General features: G+C 43.1%; 1 protein-coding gene across 1 annotated transcript in view; it reads left to right on the top strand.

The window, feature by feature from the left end:
• Positions 1 to 1798: 1798 nt before the first annotated feature.
• THUMPD2 (THUMP domain containing 2) overlaps positions 1799 to 18770 on the top strand; it is a 45633-nt gene continuing 28661 nt past the window's right edge. Inside the window, exon 1 of the mRNA XM_039530417.1 lies at positions 1799 to 1898. The gene's annotated coding sequence lies outside the window, so the exon portion shown is untranslated. The remainder of the gene's footprint in view (positions 1899 to 18770) is intronic.

Below are 18770 nucleotides of genomic sequence, written 5' to 3'. Positions count from 1 at the left end.
ACAGGCCTTAGAATTTCATCCTGTTATTCCTTCATTAAACCCAGTGGCTTGTGGTTAAACTAGAGCATATCCAGTCTTGATTTTAAGATGCCAAGTGATGGAGAATCTGCTACATCCCTAGGTAACTCGTTCCACGGGCTATTAACCCTCACCAAACTTATATCCAGTCTGAATTTGTCTAGCTTCAACTTCCAGCCTTTGTGTCTTGTTGTGCCTTTGTCTGCTATCAGAAATCTTTTCCCCATGTAGGTGCTTATAGACTGTGAACAAGCCACCTGTTGACCTACTAAATATTTATATTCTTCTTAAAAATGAATATGATCCATGTCAGAGCCCTGGTATTACAGGATAAAGTCTAGTTTATATTGCTCATTTTTGTAGTTCAAAGATTCCCTTCATGGAGCTGAACAAAGTTACCAGCGACATTATGAGCCTGTTTTATTTTGGTTGCACCTGAAAAAAAAATCAGTGGGTCAAATCCTGGCCCCATTAAACTCAATGGCAAGATTCCCACTGAATTCTGCTGACCAGGATTTCACCCTACATGTAAACCGGAAGCCTGAGAGACAAGTACAGAGGACAAGGGAGGCTCTCTCAGTCAACAGGCGAGGCACAGTGCATAGCCAGGACTACCAAAGACCGATACAACAACGAACACACATGGATGCTGGAACAATTTGTATAGTGGGGTTGCTGAGAGCCATTGAACCAAACTGTAAACCCCGTATATGATGGAAACTACTTAAAATCAGGGGGTGCAGCAGCACTCCTAGCACCTATGAATACAAAGTGAAAATCCCAAACACACATCTGTGCAACACAGAGACAACAGCTTGATGAAACCTCACCTTTAATTTGTCATGTGAATGTACAGAAGGGATATTACTCCTAACCTTTTCACATATGAACTAGATATATTACTACTCAAGAAGGAACATTAATACCTATTGAATTCCCCCCTCAACACATGAAATTACAGTAGGTTAAACTGCCCATACAGTATAACTCACCAACAAACCCTACATTAAGCCAGGATGACTTATGTTACAGGCAGGGCCGGCTCTAGACCCCAGTGCGCCAAGCGCGCGCTTGGGGCGGCGTCCCGCGGGAGGGCAGCAGGCGGCTCTGGTGGACCTCCCACAGGCATGCCTGCGGAGGGTCTGCTGGTCCCACGGCTCTGGTGGACCTCCCGCAGACGTGCCTGCGGGAGGTCCACCGGAGCCACGGGACCAGCGGACCCTCCACAGGCACGTCTGCAGGAGGTCCACCGGAGCCGTGGGACCGGCGACCGCCAGAGTGCCACCCCGCGGCATGCCACCCTGCTTGGGGCGGCGCAAATCCTAGAGCCGCCCCTGGTTACAGGAAGCAGTTATTAGTGAATACAGTGGCAATACTTGTTAGGCATCTAGGCCAGGCTCAGTAGGTTCCTTGGCCTACATTTTCAAACATAGATAGTAATTTTAGATCCCCAACTTGACAACTTAAAGTAGCCTGATTTTTAGGTTTCTTTAAAATGTAGGGACCTGTGCCAGGTTGTACCAGGCCCTTTGAGGCCCCCTGCTGGAGGCCTTGCAGTCCTACTCCACCCTGCCCCAGGAAAGGCGCAGTGAGCGGTTGCAAGGAAGCAGCCAATCCGAGCCCAGCAGGCTCAGAAAAAAGGAGCTGCTGGGCCTGAGTGCAGGGCAATGGCTGGTGGGGCTCAGAGGAGCAAGGGAGGGCCTCCTCGCTAGTGGCTGGAGCTCTAAGGAGACTGAGAAGATGGATTCTGGTGACACTGGCATCTGTGATGAAGAACTTCAGTCCTGATGTCAGCGTGCAGAGGAAGCTGCAGCATGGGAAGTGGCCCAGAGAAGAGCAGCAGTAATTAAAGGAAGTAGCACGTGGCTGCTGTTTGTAGGGTAAGAGTAGTGGGCAGGCCTGGGTCCCCCCAGTGGCTGAGTGGCTTAAGCCCCAAGAAGGGGATAAGGCTTGTTTTAGAGGCTCTAGTGCAGGGATTGGCAACCTTTGGCCTGCGGCCCGTCAGGGAAAGCCCCTGGCAGGCCAGACGGTTTGTTTACCGGCTGCGTCCGCAGGTTCGGCCGATTGCAGCTCCCACCGGCTGCAGTTCACCGTCCCAGGCCAATGGGGGCTGTGGGAAGTGGCGTAGGCCGAGAGACGTGCTGGCTGCCCTTCCCGCAGCCCCCATTGGCCTGGGACGGTGAACTGCGGCCAGTGGGAGCTGCAATCAGCTGAACCTGCAAACACAGCAGGTAAACAAACCGGCCCAGCCCGCCAGGAGAGAGTCTGCAGCTTTGCACTCAACCAACAGGCAGCCATCACAAGAGGTGAGTGTCCCTCATCACAGGATCCCTGAAAGTTACTAATCACTTGCGAAAAATATAGGGCCACTGACGTTTTTCAACCCACAGCTTTGCTCTGTGAACATCAATTGCATCCATTAAAATGGTGTGTCCTTTTCCACTGTATTCCTTGAAAACAGAAGTAGTTTGTTTTTAACTGCCCTCTTAGCAATAATGTATAGCTTGTGAGAACACCGATGCTAAATCAACTGTTTGCTCCCTTTCCCTCATTATCGCTCTTTCTCTCTCTCTCTCTCTCTCTTTCTCTCTCGCGTGCACACACACACACACACTCCTCCCGAAAGTGCCAATTAAAATTAAGTAATTTGGAATGGCCGCCTTGACAAAAAAAAAAAATCTGCTTCTCATACGAGTCACTGATTTACTGTACAAGTGTCCCATCATCCTGAAACACAAGCCATATAAATGTTTGAAGAATACAAAATTTTAACCTGGTAAGAAGAAGGGGGAAAAAAGGCAGCAAAAGCCTCTTCCTGATCAGCTGGGTCTGACAGCTCTGTCACTGCTATGCTGTGCAATGTAAAATGGTGACATTTCTGTAACCATGGAAACTACTGTACAGGAAAGTAAATTCCTCAGGAAAGATGAGATCCAGTAATTGTGTTCTTGACCTTTCTTTATGGAGCCTGGCTGCTGAAAGCATCTTGTTCCTGTTGGGTAAGCGCCCATTTGGGACTTTGGCAGTGGCAGGCTGCAGGCCCGCCTCTTAGGACAGCTCTAGTTAGTTTTCCCAGCTGTGTCCTGTCCTGTCAGGGTTGGTACAACCACTAGGTGAACTAGGTGGTCACCTAGGGTGCTAAGTGCTTGGGGGGGGGCACCAAAAAGCAGTGCCCTGGCTCGGCAGGGAGGACCTGCCTGTGTTAGTTTGCAAGGGCGGCGAGCCCCAGCCATGGAGGAGCCAGCGCAGTGCAGGCGGGGGGACCAGCCGTGCAAAGGTGGCAGCGCCACTAGTGGGGAGCAGCTGCACCCCCCACTCCTCCATGCCGAGGCTGTGGCCCGGCACCCCCCCCCCCAGGGGCTCCTGCAGGCTGCAGCAGATGCATGCAGGCGCCGGCCCCCCGTGCACTCCCCAGCTCCCCCATCATCATGCTTGGGCTCTGCGGCTCCCGGGCATGCCCAGAACTGGCACAATACTCCAGTTGAGGCCTTAGTGCTGAGTAGAGTGGAAGAATTACTTCTTGTGTCTTGGTTACAACACTCTTGCTAATACATCCCAGAATGATAGTCTCTTTTTTTAAAGAACATAAGAATGACCATACTGGGTCAGACCAAAGGTCCATACAGCCCAGTATCCTGTCTACCGACAGTGACCAATGCCAGGTGCCCCAGAGGGTGTGAATCTAACAGGCAATGATCAAGTGATCTCTCTTCTCCCATCCATCTCCACCCTCTGACAAACAGAGGCTAGGGACACCATTCTTACCCATCCTGGCTAATAGCCATTAATGGACTTAGCCTCCATGAATTTATCCAGTTCTCTTTTAAACCCTGTTATAGTTCTAGCCTTCACAACCTCCAAAGGCAAGGAGTTCCATAGGTTGACATTGTGAAGAAGAACTTCCTTTTATTTGTTTTAAACCTGCTGCCCATTAATTTCATTTGGTGGCCCCTAGTTCTTATATTATAGGAACAAGTAAATAACCTTTCCTTATTCACTTTTTCCACATCACTCATGATTTTATATACCTCTATCATATCCCCCCTTAGTCTCCTCTTTTCCAAGCTGAAAAGTCCTACCTCTTTAATCTCTCCTCATATGGGACCTGTTCCAAACCCCTCATCATTTTAGTTGCCCTTCTCTGAACCTTTTCTAATGCCAGTATAGCTTTTTTGAGATAAGGAGACTGCATCTGCACGCAGTAGTCAGGATGTGGACATCCCATGGATTTATATAAGGGTGTAGTGGGGTGGTTACCTGCTCCTGCCCTGCGGGGCTTGAAACAGCCCAGGAGAGGGCTTTGGCTAGGGCAAGAAGCCTGGGCTGATTGGGGAAAGTAGGCTCAGCTGGGGCCATGCCCCAGCTGGCCCCTATATGAGGCTGTGAGCCCTCTGCTTGTAGAGGGAGAAGGGCCTGGTTGCAGGGACCTAAGCAAGACACCTAGAGTGGGAGCAGGGCTGGGGAAGGGCCAGGGGAGCTAGGAGCTCCAGCCTGGAAAGCCCCAAGCTGCAGGCCTGCCTATAGGCCAAACAGGTATAGGGTTGCAACGGCACAGCCTATGGGTAGCCAGAGGCAGCAGGTCCGAATGCCTTTGCCTGTGATGAGTGGCTTACACTGCAGTCTGCTCTGGTGAACTGGGGCTAGATGGAGACTGGGCAGTAGCCAAGACTGAGGCGAAGTGTGTGGGGGTGTCTGGGGGGAGACCTAGCACTGTGGGGTACTGCCAGGTGGCAGCACCCAATTAAAGGGGCACTGGGGTCCTGAGAGGGACATGGGGGCCAGCAGTGGTGGCGAGACACCGCCTGAAGAGGGCGCTCTAGAGGCTGGATGCTAATTCCCGAGGACAACCAGCAGGAGGCACCGCAGGGGTGAGTCCGCATGCTTCCAAAGGGCAATAAGATATTCTCCATCTTATTCTCTATCCCTTTTTTAATGATTCCTAACATCCTGTTTGCTTTTTTGACTGCCGCTGCACACTGCACGGATGTCTTCAGAGAACTATCTACGATGACTCCAAGATCTCTTTCCTGATTAGTTGTAGCTAAATTAGCCCCCATCATATTGTATGTATAGTTGGCGTTATTTTTTCCAATGTGCATTACTTTACATTTATCCACATTAAATTTCATTTGCCATTTTGTTGCCCAATCACTTAGTTTTGTGAGATCTTTTTGAAGTTATTCATAGTCTGCTTTGGTCTTAGCTATCTTGAGCAGTTTAGTATCACCTACAAACTTTGCCACCTCACTGTTTACCCCTTTCTCCAGATCATTTATGAGTAAGTTTAATAGGCTTGGTCCTAGGACTGACCCTTGGGGAACACCACTAGTTACCCCTCTCCATTCTGAGAATTTACCATTTATTCCTAGCCTTTTCTGATTACTGTGATAAAGTCTTAGCAAGCAAAGTTATTGTCAAGCTTATTCAATGGTAGGCCTAAAACTTCCAGAAGCCTCAAAGATCAAACATAGCAACCAGAGCAAGTGTAGCAAGGTCAAACTAGGAAATATTGAAGACTTGTGGGCAGCTTCAAAAAGCAGGCTTTGCAAAATTAGATATGACCTTGTGGTCAACGTATAAAGCAATCAAGCACTTCTTTTGACTGATTAAAATGTTTTGAGTCTGACATATTAACCACAATTAGGACAATTGGCTGTATTTGGAGAATATAAGCTGTGCACCTGTGCATAGATCATAATTTCAAAGTAACCACAACCGCCACAGTAAACATTTGGCCTAACCTGATTGGTTGACCTGCTTCAAAACACGGCAGGCAGATGAGATAAAATGTGTAGAGCCTCAGGTGGGTTTGTGTGTGGGTGTTTTGGTCTAAGAGGTCATTCTCCTTGCTCAGTCTGACCCCCCTCCCCCTGAACCGAGGAAACGTCAACTACACCAACTATCTGTACCTGACCAGTGCAAAGAGCAGTCGACTAAAGGGTAATGTATTCTCAGCAGGGTAAGATTTTCAAATAAAAAAGAGTCTGGTTGCATGGAGTATAAGGTTACAGAGTAAAGAAGTCTGGGTTGCTCGAGCTGAATTGATCTCAAGTGGTACTGACACTATAGTATTAAGAATGGTAGTGTCGGGATAATTTGATCTCAGGTTATATCAATGCTGCAATATTAAAAATAGTAGTAAGTACCTGATGCATAATATTACTTGTACTTATGCTTGTCTTCAGTATAATTTTCCATTTATATTTATCCTTATTCAGTGCTGGTCTTTAATCTTCCTTTTCTTATTCTGTCTGAGTTGTTTTTATAGCCATAAGTCATTAAAAACCTTTCTTGAGGAATAATCAGTACTCTTTTAATTTCGTTATGCGGACACCACTTAACCTCATTATATCTGTGTTGGGTGGTAGGAAGTAGTGATCACCCAGGGTACAATTAGGGCCCTGATGTCTCTCCCTTTTCCATAATCTCCACACCTTTGTTCCCTGTATTTTAACCAGCTCTCAATCCATGAAAGGATCTTCCCTCTTATGCCATGACAACTTAATTTACGTAAGAGCCTTTGGTGAGGGACCTTGTCAAAGGCTTTCTGGAAATCTAAGTACACTATGTCCACTGGATCCCCCTTGTCCACATGTGTGTTGACCCCTTCAAAGAACTCTAATAGATTAGCAAGACATGATTTCCCTTTACAGAAAACATGTCTTTCGCCCAACAATTTATGTTCTTCTATGTGTCTGACAATTTTATTCTTTACGATTTGTTTCAACTAATTTGCCCGATACTGACGTTAGACTTACGGGTCTGTAATTGCCGGGATCACCGCTAGAGCCCTTTTTAAATATTGGCGTTACATTAGCTATCTTCCAGTCATTGGGTACAGAAGCCGATTTAAGGGACAGGTTACAAACCATAGTTCCACAATTTCACATTTGAGTTCTTTCAGAACTCTTGGGTGAATGCTATCTGGTCCCAGTGACTTGTTACTGTTAAGTTTATCAATTAATTCCAAAACCTCCTCTAGTGACACTTCAATCTGTGACAAATCTGAGGAATTGTCACCTGCAAAGGACAGCTCAGGTTTGGGAATCTCCCTAACATCCTCAGCCGTGAACTCTGAAGCAAAGAATTCATTTAGTTTCTCCACAATGACTTTGTCTTTCAGCGCTCCTTTTGTATTTCGATCGTCCAGGGGCCCCACTGGTTGTTTAGCAGGCTTCCTGCTTCTGATGTACTTAAAAAACATTTTTATTACCTTTTGAGTTTTTGGCTAGCTGTTCTTCAAACTCCTTTTTGGCTTTTCTTATTACATTTTTACACTTAATTTGACAGTGTTTATGCTCCTTTCTATTTACCTCACTAGGATTTGACTTCCACTTTTTATAAGATGCCTTTTTATCTCCCACTGCTTCTTTTACATGGTTGTTAAGCCATGGTGGCTCTTCTTTAGTTCTTTTACTGTGTTTTTTAATTTGGGATATACATTTAAGTTGGGCCTCTATTATGGTGTCTTTGAAAAGTGTCCATGCAGCTCACATGCAGCTGGTATTACATTGTTGACTCTCATTTAGTTTGTGGTCCTTTTCAGTGGTATTCCTTCCCAGGCAGTAATTTCCCATTTAGTATTTGTGTAATTGATTATTCCTTTCAAAGCGGAGTACTTTGCATTTGTCCTTATTGAATTTTATCCTATTTATTTCAGATCATTTCTCCAGTTTGTCAAGATCATTTTGAATTCTAATCCTGCCCTCCAAAGCACTTGCTGCCAGGCACAGCTTGGTATCATCTGCAAACTTTATAAGTAAATGCTCTATGCCATTATCCAAATCATTTACAAAGATATTGAATAGAACCAGATCCAGGACAGCCAGGACCCCACTTGAAATGCCTTCCAACTTAATTGTGAACCACTGATAACTACTCTGAGTATGGTTTTCCAGCCAGTTGTGAAGCCACCTTATAGTAGCTTTGTCTAGGCTGTATTTCTCTAGTTTGTTTATGAGAAGGTCATGTGAGACAGTATCAAAGGCCTTATTAAAGACAAGATATAGCACATCTACTGCTTCCCCCATCCACAAGGTTTGTTACCCTGTCAAAGAACAATATTGGGTTGGTTTGACATGATTTGTTCTTGACAAATCCATGTTGACTGTTACCTATTATCTTATTTTTTCTTCTTACAAATTGATTATTTGTTCCATTATTTTTCCAGTTAAACTGACATGTCTATAATTCCCTGGGTTATCATTCCTCTTTTGATAGATAGGTAATATATTTGCCCTCTCCCAGCTTTCTTAAGATCTTAAAGATTTCTTCAGCCTGTTCCTTAAGTATTCTAGGATGTAGTTCATCAAGCCTTGCTGACATGAAGACATCTAACTTGTTGTTTTCCTATTTTAGCCTCAGATCCTATCCTATTTACACTGATGTTCACTATGTTAGTGTCGCCAGGGCTCAGCAGGTCACAGCTGAGGATACCAGGTTCAGGACAAACTGATGAGAAATAGAGTAGACTCACCCCAAACTGGTGGTTATTATTCCATAAGATTTACCAAGCTAGTAACAAAAGTAAACATCTGTCTTGCCACACTGGTTAAGAAGTGCAAACTGCAGTCTCCTTGGGCATCCCAGCCCTTGTTTTACCCAGGGGCGGCTCTAGGCACCAGCGCACCAAGTGCGTGCCTGGGTCGGCAAGCCATGGGGGGCGGCCTGCTGGTCACTGTGAGGGCGGCAGTCAGGCTGCCTTTGGTGGCATGCCTGCAGGAGGTCCGCCAGTCCCGCGGTTTTGGCGGCAATTCAGTGGCGGGGACACCAAAGGCGCAGGACTGGCGGACCTCCCGCAGGCATGCTGCCAAATCCACGTTACCAGTGGACCTCTGCAGGCATGCCACCAAAAGCCGCCTGACTGCCGTGCTTGGGATGGCAAAATACATAGAACCGGCCCTGGTTTTACCACCCAGACACTAGACTTAATGAGAGGTTATTTAAAACCAATTTCATCAATCAAAGGGTTCTTCTAATCCCCAGATATCAGGTGCATAGCCAGGCCAATATACAAATCAGATCTTACCCAATAATCATGCTGTTACTAATCCTTTAGTATCTTAATATCTAAAGGTTTATTTATAAGAGAAAAGAATAAGGAGAGAGTTGAATGTTTAAGGAAATCTAATACAATCCTTGCAGAGTTCTTCTATGTATGGAGTTTGAAGCAGTGATGTTATAGACTGCAGGCTTGTAAAGCCTCTGGTAACTTACAAAAGATTGGAAGGTCCTCAGTCCATTGACTGGAATGCTCCTTTTTAGAATAAGTCCATATTCCAGAGATCCGAGCAGGAAAGAGGCAAAATGGAGATGCTTCCAGGATCTTTAATCCCTGACTTCACCCATGGGGAGAGAATACTGTCAGTCTGTTTGTGGAAAATTACAGGCACAAGATGGAGTCCAGGGTCACATGAGCAAGTCATATGGCTTTATGACTCATAGGAGCAGCTATTATGTCTATTCTTGCTAAGGTGTCCACAGGAAGGCTCACTGCAAACGGAGGAGCTTCTATGGCCTATTATGTTTTTTTTTGTTTTTGTTTTTGCTTTTGTTTTTAATGGGCCATCAACTTGAATAGGTCAGTCACAATGTGCTGGCCAGACTGGATGTAAATTACCTTGTAGGTGTTACCTCAGGAGCAAACGTATTTGAAATACTGGTACATAGTCAATATTCATAACTTTATATACAAAGATGATACATGCATACAAATATGATTATCCTGTTTATAACTTTTTCATTGATAACTTACATGACATGCTTTGTATAAGATTTGTTGCAGTTGTCTAACAGTGGCAGTATTATTTATATAAATGGTCATGTTTCAATCATATAGCATCACAATTAGTTATTCAATCACTGCTAACCTTTTTGATGAAAACTGAAACCAAAAAGGCATTTAACACTTCGGCCATTGCTGCAGTTTCTGTTCTTGTCTTTCTCTCCTTGGTCTTCCTCTTGCTTGTCATGTGTTTGTAAAATGCTTTCTTGTTACCCTTTATATCCGTAGCTAGTCTAATCTTGTTTTGTGCCTTGTCCTTTCTAATTTTGTCCCTACATGGTTGTGGTTTTATTTTTATATATAATATGGCTTTTGTAATTTGATCTAGTTTCCACTTTGTGGGACTCCTTTTTTTTGAGTGTCAGGTCATTGAAGACCTCCTGGTCAAGCTAGGGTGGTCTCTTACCATACTGCCTATCTTTCCTGTGCATTGTGATAGTTTGTTCATGTGTCTTAATAATGTCTATTTTAAAAACTGCCAGCTCATGAACTTTTTTTCCCCCTTGGACTTGCTTCCCATAGGATCTTACCTACCAATTGGCTGAGTTTGCTAAAGTCTGTTTTCTTGAAGTCCATTGTCTTTATTCTGCTGCTTTCCCTCCTTCTATTCTGTAGAATGATGAACTCAATCATTTCATGATCACTTCCACCCAAGCTGCCTTCCACCTTCAGATTCTCAACTAGTTCCTTCCTGTTTGTCAGAATCAAATCCAGAATAGCCTCTCCTGTACTCACTTTCTCCACTTTCTGTGTGTGTGTTTAAAAAAAAAATAAAAAATAAAAGGTCTCCAATGCATTCCAAGAACTTGTTTGGATAATCTGTCCCACTGGGCAAGAGTCTGATCTCAGCTAAAATGTCTTAAAACCAGAGGTTCTAAGAGGCAGGTTTATTCTGGTAACATTCAGTTAGGTCTGCTGGACAGCTTGGATACTTTAGGGTTTTCATTAACAACAGAGTAATATGTTTAGCCACAACAAATCCTGTATCTTGGCAGGGGGTTAGACTAGATGACCCTTGTGGTCCCTTCTAACTCTATATGGTTCTATGAAAGCCAGAGTATCCTTATATGAAATCAAGAGACTTGTACTGGTGTAAGTGAGATCAGAATTAGGTCCACTGACTTTAATAGGAGATTTTTTGTTTGCATAGTGATCAGCATGAGGCCCTATATACCTACAACATAACACTGAGACACAGTCAGAGCAGAGAGGACCTTATAGTCTGATTTTAATTCTTATTTCCCATTGACTTAAAAGAGTCATTCCATTCTGGATTCCATTTGTCTGCTAGACTGAAGAGTCCATTAACAAATATTTGTTCCCTAGGTAGGTACTTTATAGAAATCAAGTCACCCCTTAGCCTGCTCTTTATTAAGCTAAATAGATTGAGCTCTTGAAGACTGTCACTATGACTATTTATGCATCCAAGGATGGCATGAGCCCTTTCGGTCACAGTGTTGCACTGGGAAGCTCACGTTCAGCAGATTATCCACTGTGACAACCCCCCTCCCATCTTATTTTCTGTTCCTGCTTTGCAAGATAGAGTCCTCCCCATCCTGTAAGTCTAGCCTATATTTTTTGTTCCTACATGTATACATTTACACTGAACCATATTAAAATGCATATTGTTTGCTTGCACCCAGTTATCAAGGGATCCAAATTGCTCTGTGTTAGTGACCTGTCCTCTTCATTATTTACCTCTCCCCCCCAATTTGTGTCATCTGTAAACTTTATCAATTATAATGTTGTGTTTTCTTCCAGGTCATTGATAAAAACATTAAATAGCATAAGACCAAGAACCAGTCCCTGTAGGACCCCACTAGAAACACACTTGTAACATGGCAAGACTCTGCCCCTGCTCTCTGGTATCACAGTAACTTGCTCAGACTCCACATGCTACTTATTTATGTTTCCTCCAATAACACCTTTCCCATTTTGTACAGCAGTACTATTAGAATCATAGAATCATAGAATTCAAGATCAGAAGGGACCATTATGATCATCTAGTCTGACCTCCTGCAAGATGCAGGCCACATAAGCCGATCCACCCACTCCTTAGCAAGTGACCCCTGCCCCATGCTTCGGAGGAAGGCGAAAAACCTCCAGGGCCATTGCCAATCTTCCCTGGAGGAAAATTCCTTCCCGACCCCAAATATGGCGGTCAGCTGAACCCCGAGCATGCGGGCAAGACTCTCCAGCCAAACCCTCTGGAAAAGGTTATATCATACCAGGCACTTAATTGACCTATTGACTAAGCCCGTTATCCTATCATACCATCCCCTCCATAAACTTATCTAGCTTAATCTTAAAGTCATGGAGGTCCTTCGCCCCCACTGTTTCCCTCGGTAGACTGTTCCAGTATTGCACTCCCCTGATGGTTAGAAACCTTCGTCTAATTTCAAGTCTGAATTTCCTGACTGACAGTTTATATCCGTTCGTCCTCGTGTCCACATTAGCACTGAGCTGAAATAATTCTTCTCCTTCCTGGTATTTATCCTCTGATATATTTAAAGAGTGTAATCATATCTCCTCTTATCCTTCTTTTGGTTAAGGAAAACAAACCGAGCTCCTCAAGTCTCCTTTCATACGAAAGGCCTTCCATTCCTCGGATCATTCTAGTGGCCCTTCTTTGTACCTGTTCTAGTTTGAATTCATCCTTCTTAAACATGGGAGACCAAAACTGCACACAATACTCCAAATGAGGTCTCACCAACGCCTTATATAACGGGACTAGCACCTCCTTATCCCTACTAGAAATACCTTGCCTAATGCAACCCAAGACCGCATTAGCTTTTTTAACGTCCACATCACATTGCCTACTCATAGTCATCTTGCGATCAACCAGGACTCCTAGGTCCTTCTCCTCCTCCGTTACTTCCAACTGGTGCGTCCCCAGCTTATAACTAAAGTTCTTGTTAGACATCCCTAAGTGCATAACCTTACACTTCTCACTATTGAATTTCATCCTGTTACTAATACTCCAGTTTACAAGGTCATCTAAATCTCCCTGGAGAATATCCCGATCCTCTTCCGAATTGACAATACCCCCCAACTTGGTGTCATCCGCAAACTTTATCAGCCCACTCCTACTCTTGGTTCCCAGGTCAGCAATAAATAGATTGAATAAAATCGGACCCAAAACCGAGCCTTGAGGAACTCCGCTGGTAACCCCCCTCCAACCGGACAGTTCCCCCTTCAATACTACTATTGATGATGTCCCTTGTGTCCTCAGTCCTCCGAGGGCCCAAGGAGAAGCGGTCTCCCTTCCTGCAGCTCCCTCTGACTCTGGGCTCAGTCAGCCCTGCTCCTCTCCTTTGCACTTTCTTCCTGTGACTTTTGATCAGCCTTCAGCTGATGGGCTAATTAACCCTTTATCTGAGCCAGCCTGCTATCCTGATTAGCTAATTACATTTCATTCCCCAGTCAGACCTCTCCGGGGGAGCCAATTAGTGCCAGAGTGATCAGAGTGCAGGCTTACCTGTTAACTTTGTCACAACGCTCATTTGATTCTCTGTTTTAAATTGCATTTTGAGACAAATCTGTTAGCCAGCTTTTAATCCATTTAATGTGTGCCATGTTAATTTTATATCATTCTAGTTGTTTGGGGTTTTTTAATTAAAATGTCTTGTGGTACCAAGTCAAACAACCTACGGAAGTCTATTACATCGGCACTATTACCTCTATCAACCAAACTGGCTAGAGTAGTCAGAAGGGGGTTAAACTAATAACAAAAGGGGAGGGTGAAAAGAAGTAAGATGTGAGCACTCAGCACAAAATTGAGAGGTTGAGAACAAAATTAATCGAGAAACCAAAGGACATGAAGAGGAGAAATTTTTCTTTAATTGCCTATACACCACTGTTAGGAGCCTGGGTAACACACAAGAGGAATTGGAATTGCTCATGTATTATCATAAATTCAATGGAGTTGGTATTACTGAAACCTAGTGGGATTAGTCACATGACTGGAATGTTAAAAATCAATGGTTACAACCTACTTAGGAAGGATCGACTAGGCAAAGTGGGTATGGGAGTGGCACTCTGTCAAAATGGCATTGTGTGTTTCCGAGTCACCAATAACTTAGAGGAAAATGATCTTGAATGATTACAAATCAATTTCCTAACAGATTATGACTTTGCAGGGTGCAACCCAGATTAGTGAGGGTCTGTGTCACCCATGTCCTGCAACCTTGCATGCCTCACAATGCCTGCTGCTGTAGCTCCCACCTGGAGTACTCACAAACAGCATGGCAGCATGCAGGTCACACCCTGCATGTGTGTGTATGCCCACAGCTCTGGTTTAGCAACTCTGATCACAGCAGCCTGTCAGCAAACACCAGCCACACTCTGACTCCCACCAGACTTGGTTTTTATTTGCAGGGTGACTGCAACAAACTCCAGTCCTGAATTTTCCCCTAGAAATATGTGTTCTGCATTGTCCAGCCCTCTCCTAGACTGTTCAGATATTTTAAGTCCGTTTTCCTTGTACGGGAACAATAGACGACAATGTGCTCCTTTTAAATGGAGTTACCATACAGCCCAGTTTAACCACAACACTGGATTAGTTTTGATTAAAGAAAAGTGTTTTGAAATATTAAGAGATTTTAAGTGTGTACAGGTAATGAGGCATTAAAGTCAGAAGTCGTTGCAGGTGAAATAAAGATAAAACGCTTTCTAAACTTAACAAACTAGTACAGGTGAAGTTCTTACCTCAGTGTTTTCAATATATTGCTGACCAAGTTTCAGGTCAGGCACTGCTCTCAAGGTCTGACAGCTGTTTCTTTGTCTTTTTAAGTGAAAAGAGTGAGATGGACAAGGAGAGAGAACTTGGGGTGATTTTTGCCCCTCATTTTTATAGCTGTCACCCTTTGAAAAGCATTTTCCCGAGCATGACTCCTTAGTTAAATTTTTTTTCCAGCTGAGAGCAAGGAGACATGGAGTCTGGTGGAGAACAGAGGCCTCATCCTGTTTCTTTTTACTTGTGTATGCTGAAATGCAGATTTTCAGTGTCCTCTTTCTTCCATCTCTTTCTATCTGAGGATGCAGTTTATATCTTTTATGCAAATTGAGGTAAACACACATCCCTTTGTGTAAAACCTGCTTGTCCAGTTCTGCCTAATCAGGGCTAAGTGAGTTTGAACATGTGCCACCAGCATCATTCTGGGAGAATTCATAATTTTACATATGTTGCTACTTACATTCCACCATGATATTATTGATCAGCAAGTTATTAGTTTTTAAATAATACCTTACCGCAGATATGCCAAACCCACCAAAAAAATGAAGAAATTGGGCATGTTTTTGGCTTAATTGGCTTGTGAGTTGCTTGTTGGCTAGTTTTTTGGCTTGTTGCTTCTTTTTTTGATCGGCTCCTGGCAAGCAGAGGCAAGGGGGGGAGAGAGTCAGGGGTGCACAACGGGTCCACCACAGTCCCAGACTGCACGCCGGGGAGATCTAGTCACATACAGTGTTGGGGTTCTTAGGGACTAGCTTGTTTTGGCCTTGTTTTGAAATGGGATTCACTTGATTTTGCTCATTGTGAAAGTCGGAGTGCTTATTTACTGCTTGAAAGTTGGCAACTGTGCTTACAGTGCACTTTTATGCAAAGATTATTACAATAGTGTGGAGGAGGTGAATTCAGGGGTGCATTCCGTCACACAGATAAAGCACAAGATAGGGTATTAGTTATTGTCTGTCTGCTACACATCAGCAAGTCACACTAGGGATGACAGGTGGACAAGGAGCCAAACTATAACATGTAGGAAAAAATCTGCATGATCATGGGGAACTTCAATTTGAGAGACATATATGCTGCAGGTCTTGTGATGCCAGTACTCAAAACATTCTTGGAATGTCTAAATTTTATAGATGATTTCTCAACTCAAAAAGTGTTGCATCCAACAAAGGGAAATTCTATATCAGATCTCATCTTGACAGATAAAGAGGAACTGATCACAGAACTGAAAATTAACAGTAGCTTAGGTACAAGTGATTGTGACTTGATCACAATCAAGTCCAGACCAGTAAAATATATACTTGGTGCTTTAAAAGGATCAGTTTCACAAGGCTGAAAACAATTATGAACCAAATCAGCTAGGAGGAAGAATTTAATCTGAAAAAATGTGAATGACAATTGGGAATTGTTTAATAATACTATTAGAAGCCAAAAAAGCCACAATCCCACAGTTGAGGAAGAAGGTCATATTGGTTAAAAAAACAGCCTGGTTTAGAAGGGAAGTGAAGGCAGCTATAAAAAACAATAACAAATGAAAGAAAGGGGATGTTGATAGTAAAGAGTATAAATCAGAAGCTAGGAACCATAGAAAATTGATAAGGGAAGCCAAGGGACACAAGGAGACCTCTATAGCCAGTATAGTTAAGGAGAATAAGGAGGGTTTTGTTTTTTTTAAGTATATTTGTCAGGGTTCCTTTCCCCACTCTGAACTCTAGGGTACAGATGTGGGGACCTGCATGAAAGCCCCCAAGCTTATTTCTACCAGCTTAGGTTAAAGCCTGGTATGCTGCCACCACCAAATGATTTAACAAGAAACAGGGAAATGACCACTTGGAGTTCCTCTTCCCCCAAAATATCCCCCCAAGCTCTTACATCCTCTTTCCTGGGGAGGCTTGAGAATAATATCCTAACCAGTTGGTTACAAAGTGATCAAAGACCCAAACCCCTGGGTCTTTGGACAATGGAAAAACCAGTCAGGTTCTTAAAAGAAGGATTTTATTTAAAAGAAAAGGTAAAAATCATCTCTGTAAAATCAGGATGGAAAATAACTTTACAGGGTAATCAGGTTCAAAGGGCCCAGAGGAACCCCCTCTAGTCTTAGTTTCAAAGTTACAGCAAAACAGGGATACCTCCCTCTAGCAAAGGGAACATTCACAAGTTGAGAAAACAAAGAAAACTAACACGCCTTGTCTGGCTGTTACTTACAAGTTTGAAATATGAGAGACTTGTTCAGAAAGATTTGGAGCACATGCATTGATGTCCAGTCCCTCTTAGTCCCAAGAGCGAACACCACCAAAACAAAGTGCACAAACAAAAGCCTTCCTTTCCCTCCCTGCCCACCACCCCAAGATTTGAAAGCATCTTTTCCCCTTAATGGTCCTTTGGGTCAGGTGTCAGCCAGGTTACCTGAGCTTCTTAACCCTTTACAGGTAAAAGGATTTTGATGCCTCTGTCCAGGAGGGATTTTATAATACTGTATACAGGAGGGTTGTTACCCTTCCCTTTATAGTTATGACAATATTAGAAATAAAAAGAATCCTAACAAAGATATTGGTCCATTACTGGATAGAAATGGTAGAATTATCTACAATAAGGCAGAAATGTCAAGTAAATATTTCTGTTCTGTATTTGAGGAAGAACAGGTGATGTAGTGATGTAGATGATGATGTGTATGCTTAGCTCTGAAAATCATTCTAAATATTTTAAGGTCTTCTCTGAAAGACACACTCTGTGCTTTCCCTGTGTATCTCAGGGATTTGCACTGAAGATGCAGTGCTTTTGTTTGTTTAGGGTCTGCTGAAGGTTAGGATGATTGATTTGAGTTTTCAGGGAAGTGAAAATAATTCTGACTACAGGATAAACTCTGGAGACCTCCAAAATTTTTGCAATTCAGGTTCATTCAAATAAGAAAGAGGAAGTTTGGACTCATTAAAATGAAAATGTCGGAGAGAATATAAACATGTTTTGCTGGTTAACTGAAATGCGCGCGTGCGTGCACACACACACACACCCACACCCCTTCTCTTATTACTTCTTTGAGCACACAGTATATGCACTAACAATGTACAGAATTCAGAAGAATCTTTATTTGGACAGTACACTGTCGATGATCTTGGATTATTCTAAATAAATATTATCCGATGTTCTGATATGGAACTGCTGAGCATAATAATATTTCAATACATTTTTTCTCGTAAGCTTACTCAGCCAGCAGACCTTTAATTTTAAAACAGACTCAGCATTTATCATTCTAATGCTGACACTGCCCTCTCCTGGTTCAACTATTTTTAGGTTTGTGTATGTGTTTCTTCTAAGAGTACAATTTTACCATAGGTGAGAGGTTGATAACAGATCTTCTTCGCTAGCAAAATTATATTTGGAAGGTTTAATTATGCCACACAAATTAATGTTATTAATGATGCCAAATTATGGGAGCTCCATTTACTATGATCAGAGTGAAAAATAATATCCTTTTGATACAAAACAATACCTTTTCTCTAACATTGCTATTTGTTCTAATATCACAATAACTGGTGCTAAATGCAGGGTTTAACTATAGTCCATGATGCCCAACCTGCTTATACAAGAGGGCCACATAAATCTGAGCACAACCTTGTGTTGGCCAAACAGATTCTGTTTCGTATGTATTTAGATAGGTTGTTTCTATGTACAGTATTGTCTAGTTAAAAACAAACCTAGAAATCAGTGCATAAAACATATATCAGAATTATATAAAAAGGGGAAAAACACATAACTGAACTCAAATTATATAAACATGATGACAAAATGCTAATGGATTGACCAGTAGTATATTGTGTTGAAGCAGGCCACGGGCCTTATGAAATGTTCTGGTGGGGCCATGTATGGCCCATGGACTGTAGGATGGGCACCCCAATTACAAGGTCAGTGACAGAGCTGGGAATAGGCCTCAGGTCCCTGGATTGGACACAATGGGTAAAATATCCTGGTGACAAACAGCGGTGTAAAACACACATAGGTTTCTCATAAAGGGACACCACCACCTTAAAATAGAATGGATTCTATTATTAATAGCACCTTAGAAACATCAAAGGGACACATTTTCAATCTGTACTTATTTTGATAGAGATTGAGAGGGTTCATTGGCATTTCTTGGTACTGTCTGTTCACATGCAAAAGAGTGGTGACATTATCATGCTCAAATATTGCTCTGGAAACCCCTAATCATTTTTTGTTGCTCTTTCTGTACATTTTCCA

Source organism: Mauremys reevesii, linkage group 3, assembly GCF_016161935.1.
Source record: "Mauremys reevesii isolate NIE-2019 linkage group 3, ASM1616193v1, whole genome shotgun sequence".
NCBI classification, from domain to species: Eukaryota; Metazoa; Chordata; order Testudines; family Geoemydidae; genus Mauremys; species Mauremys reevesii.
This window is presented reverse-complemented; position numbering and strand designations above follow the sequence as displayed.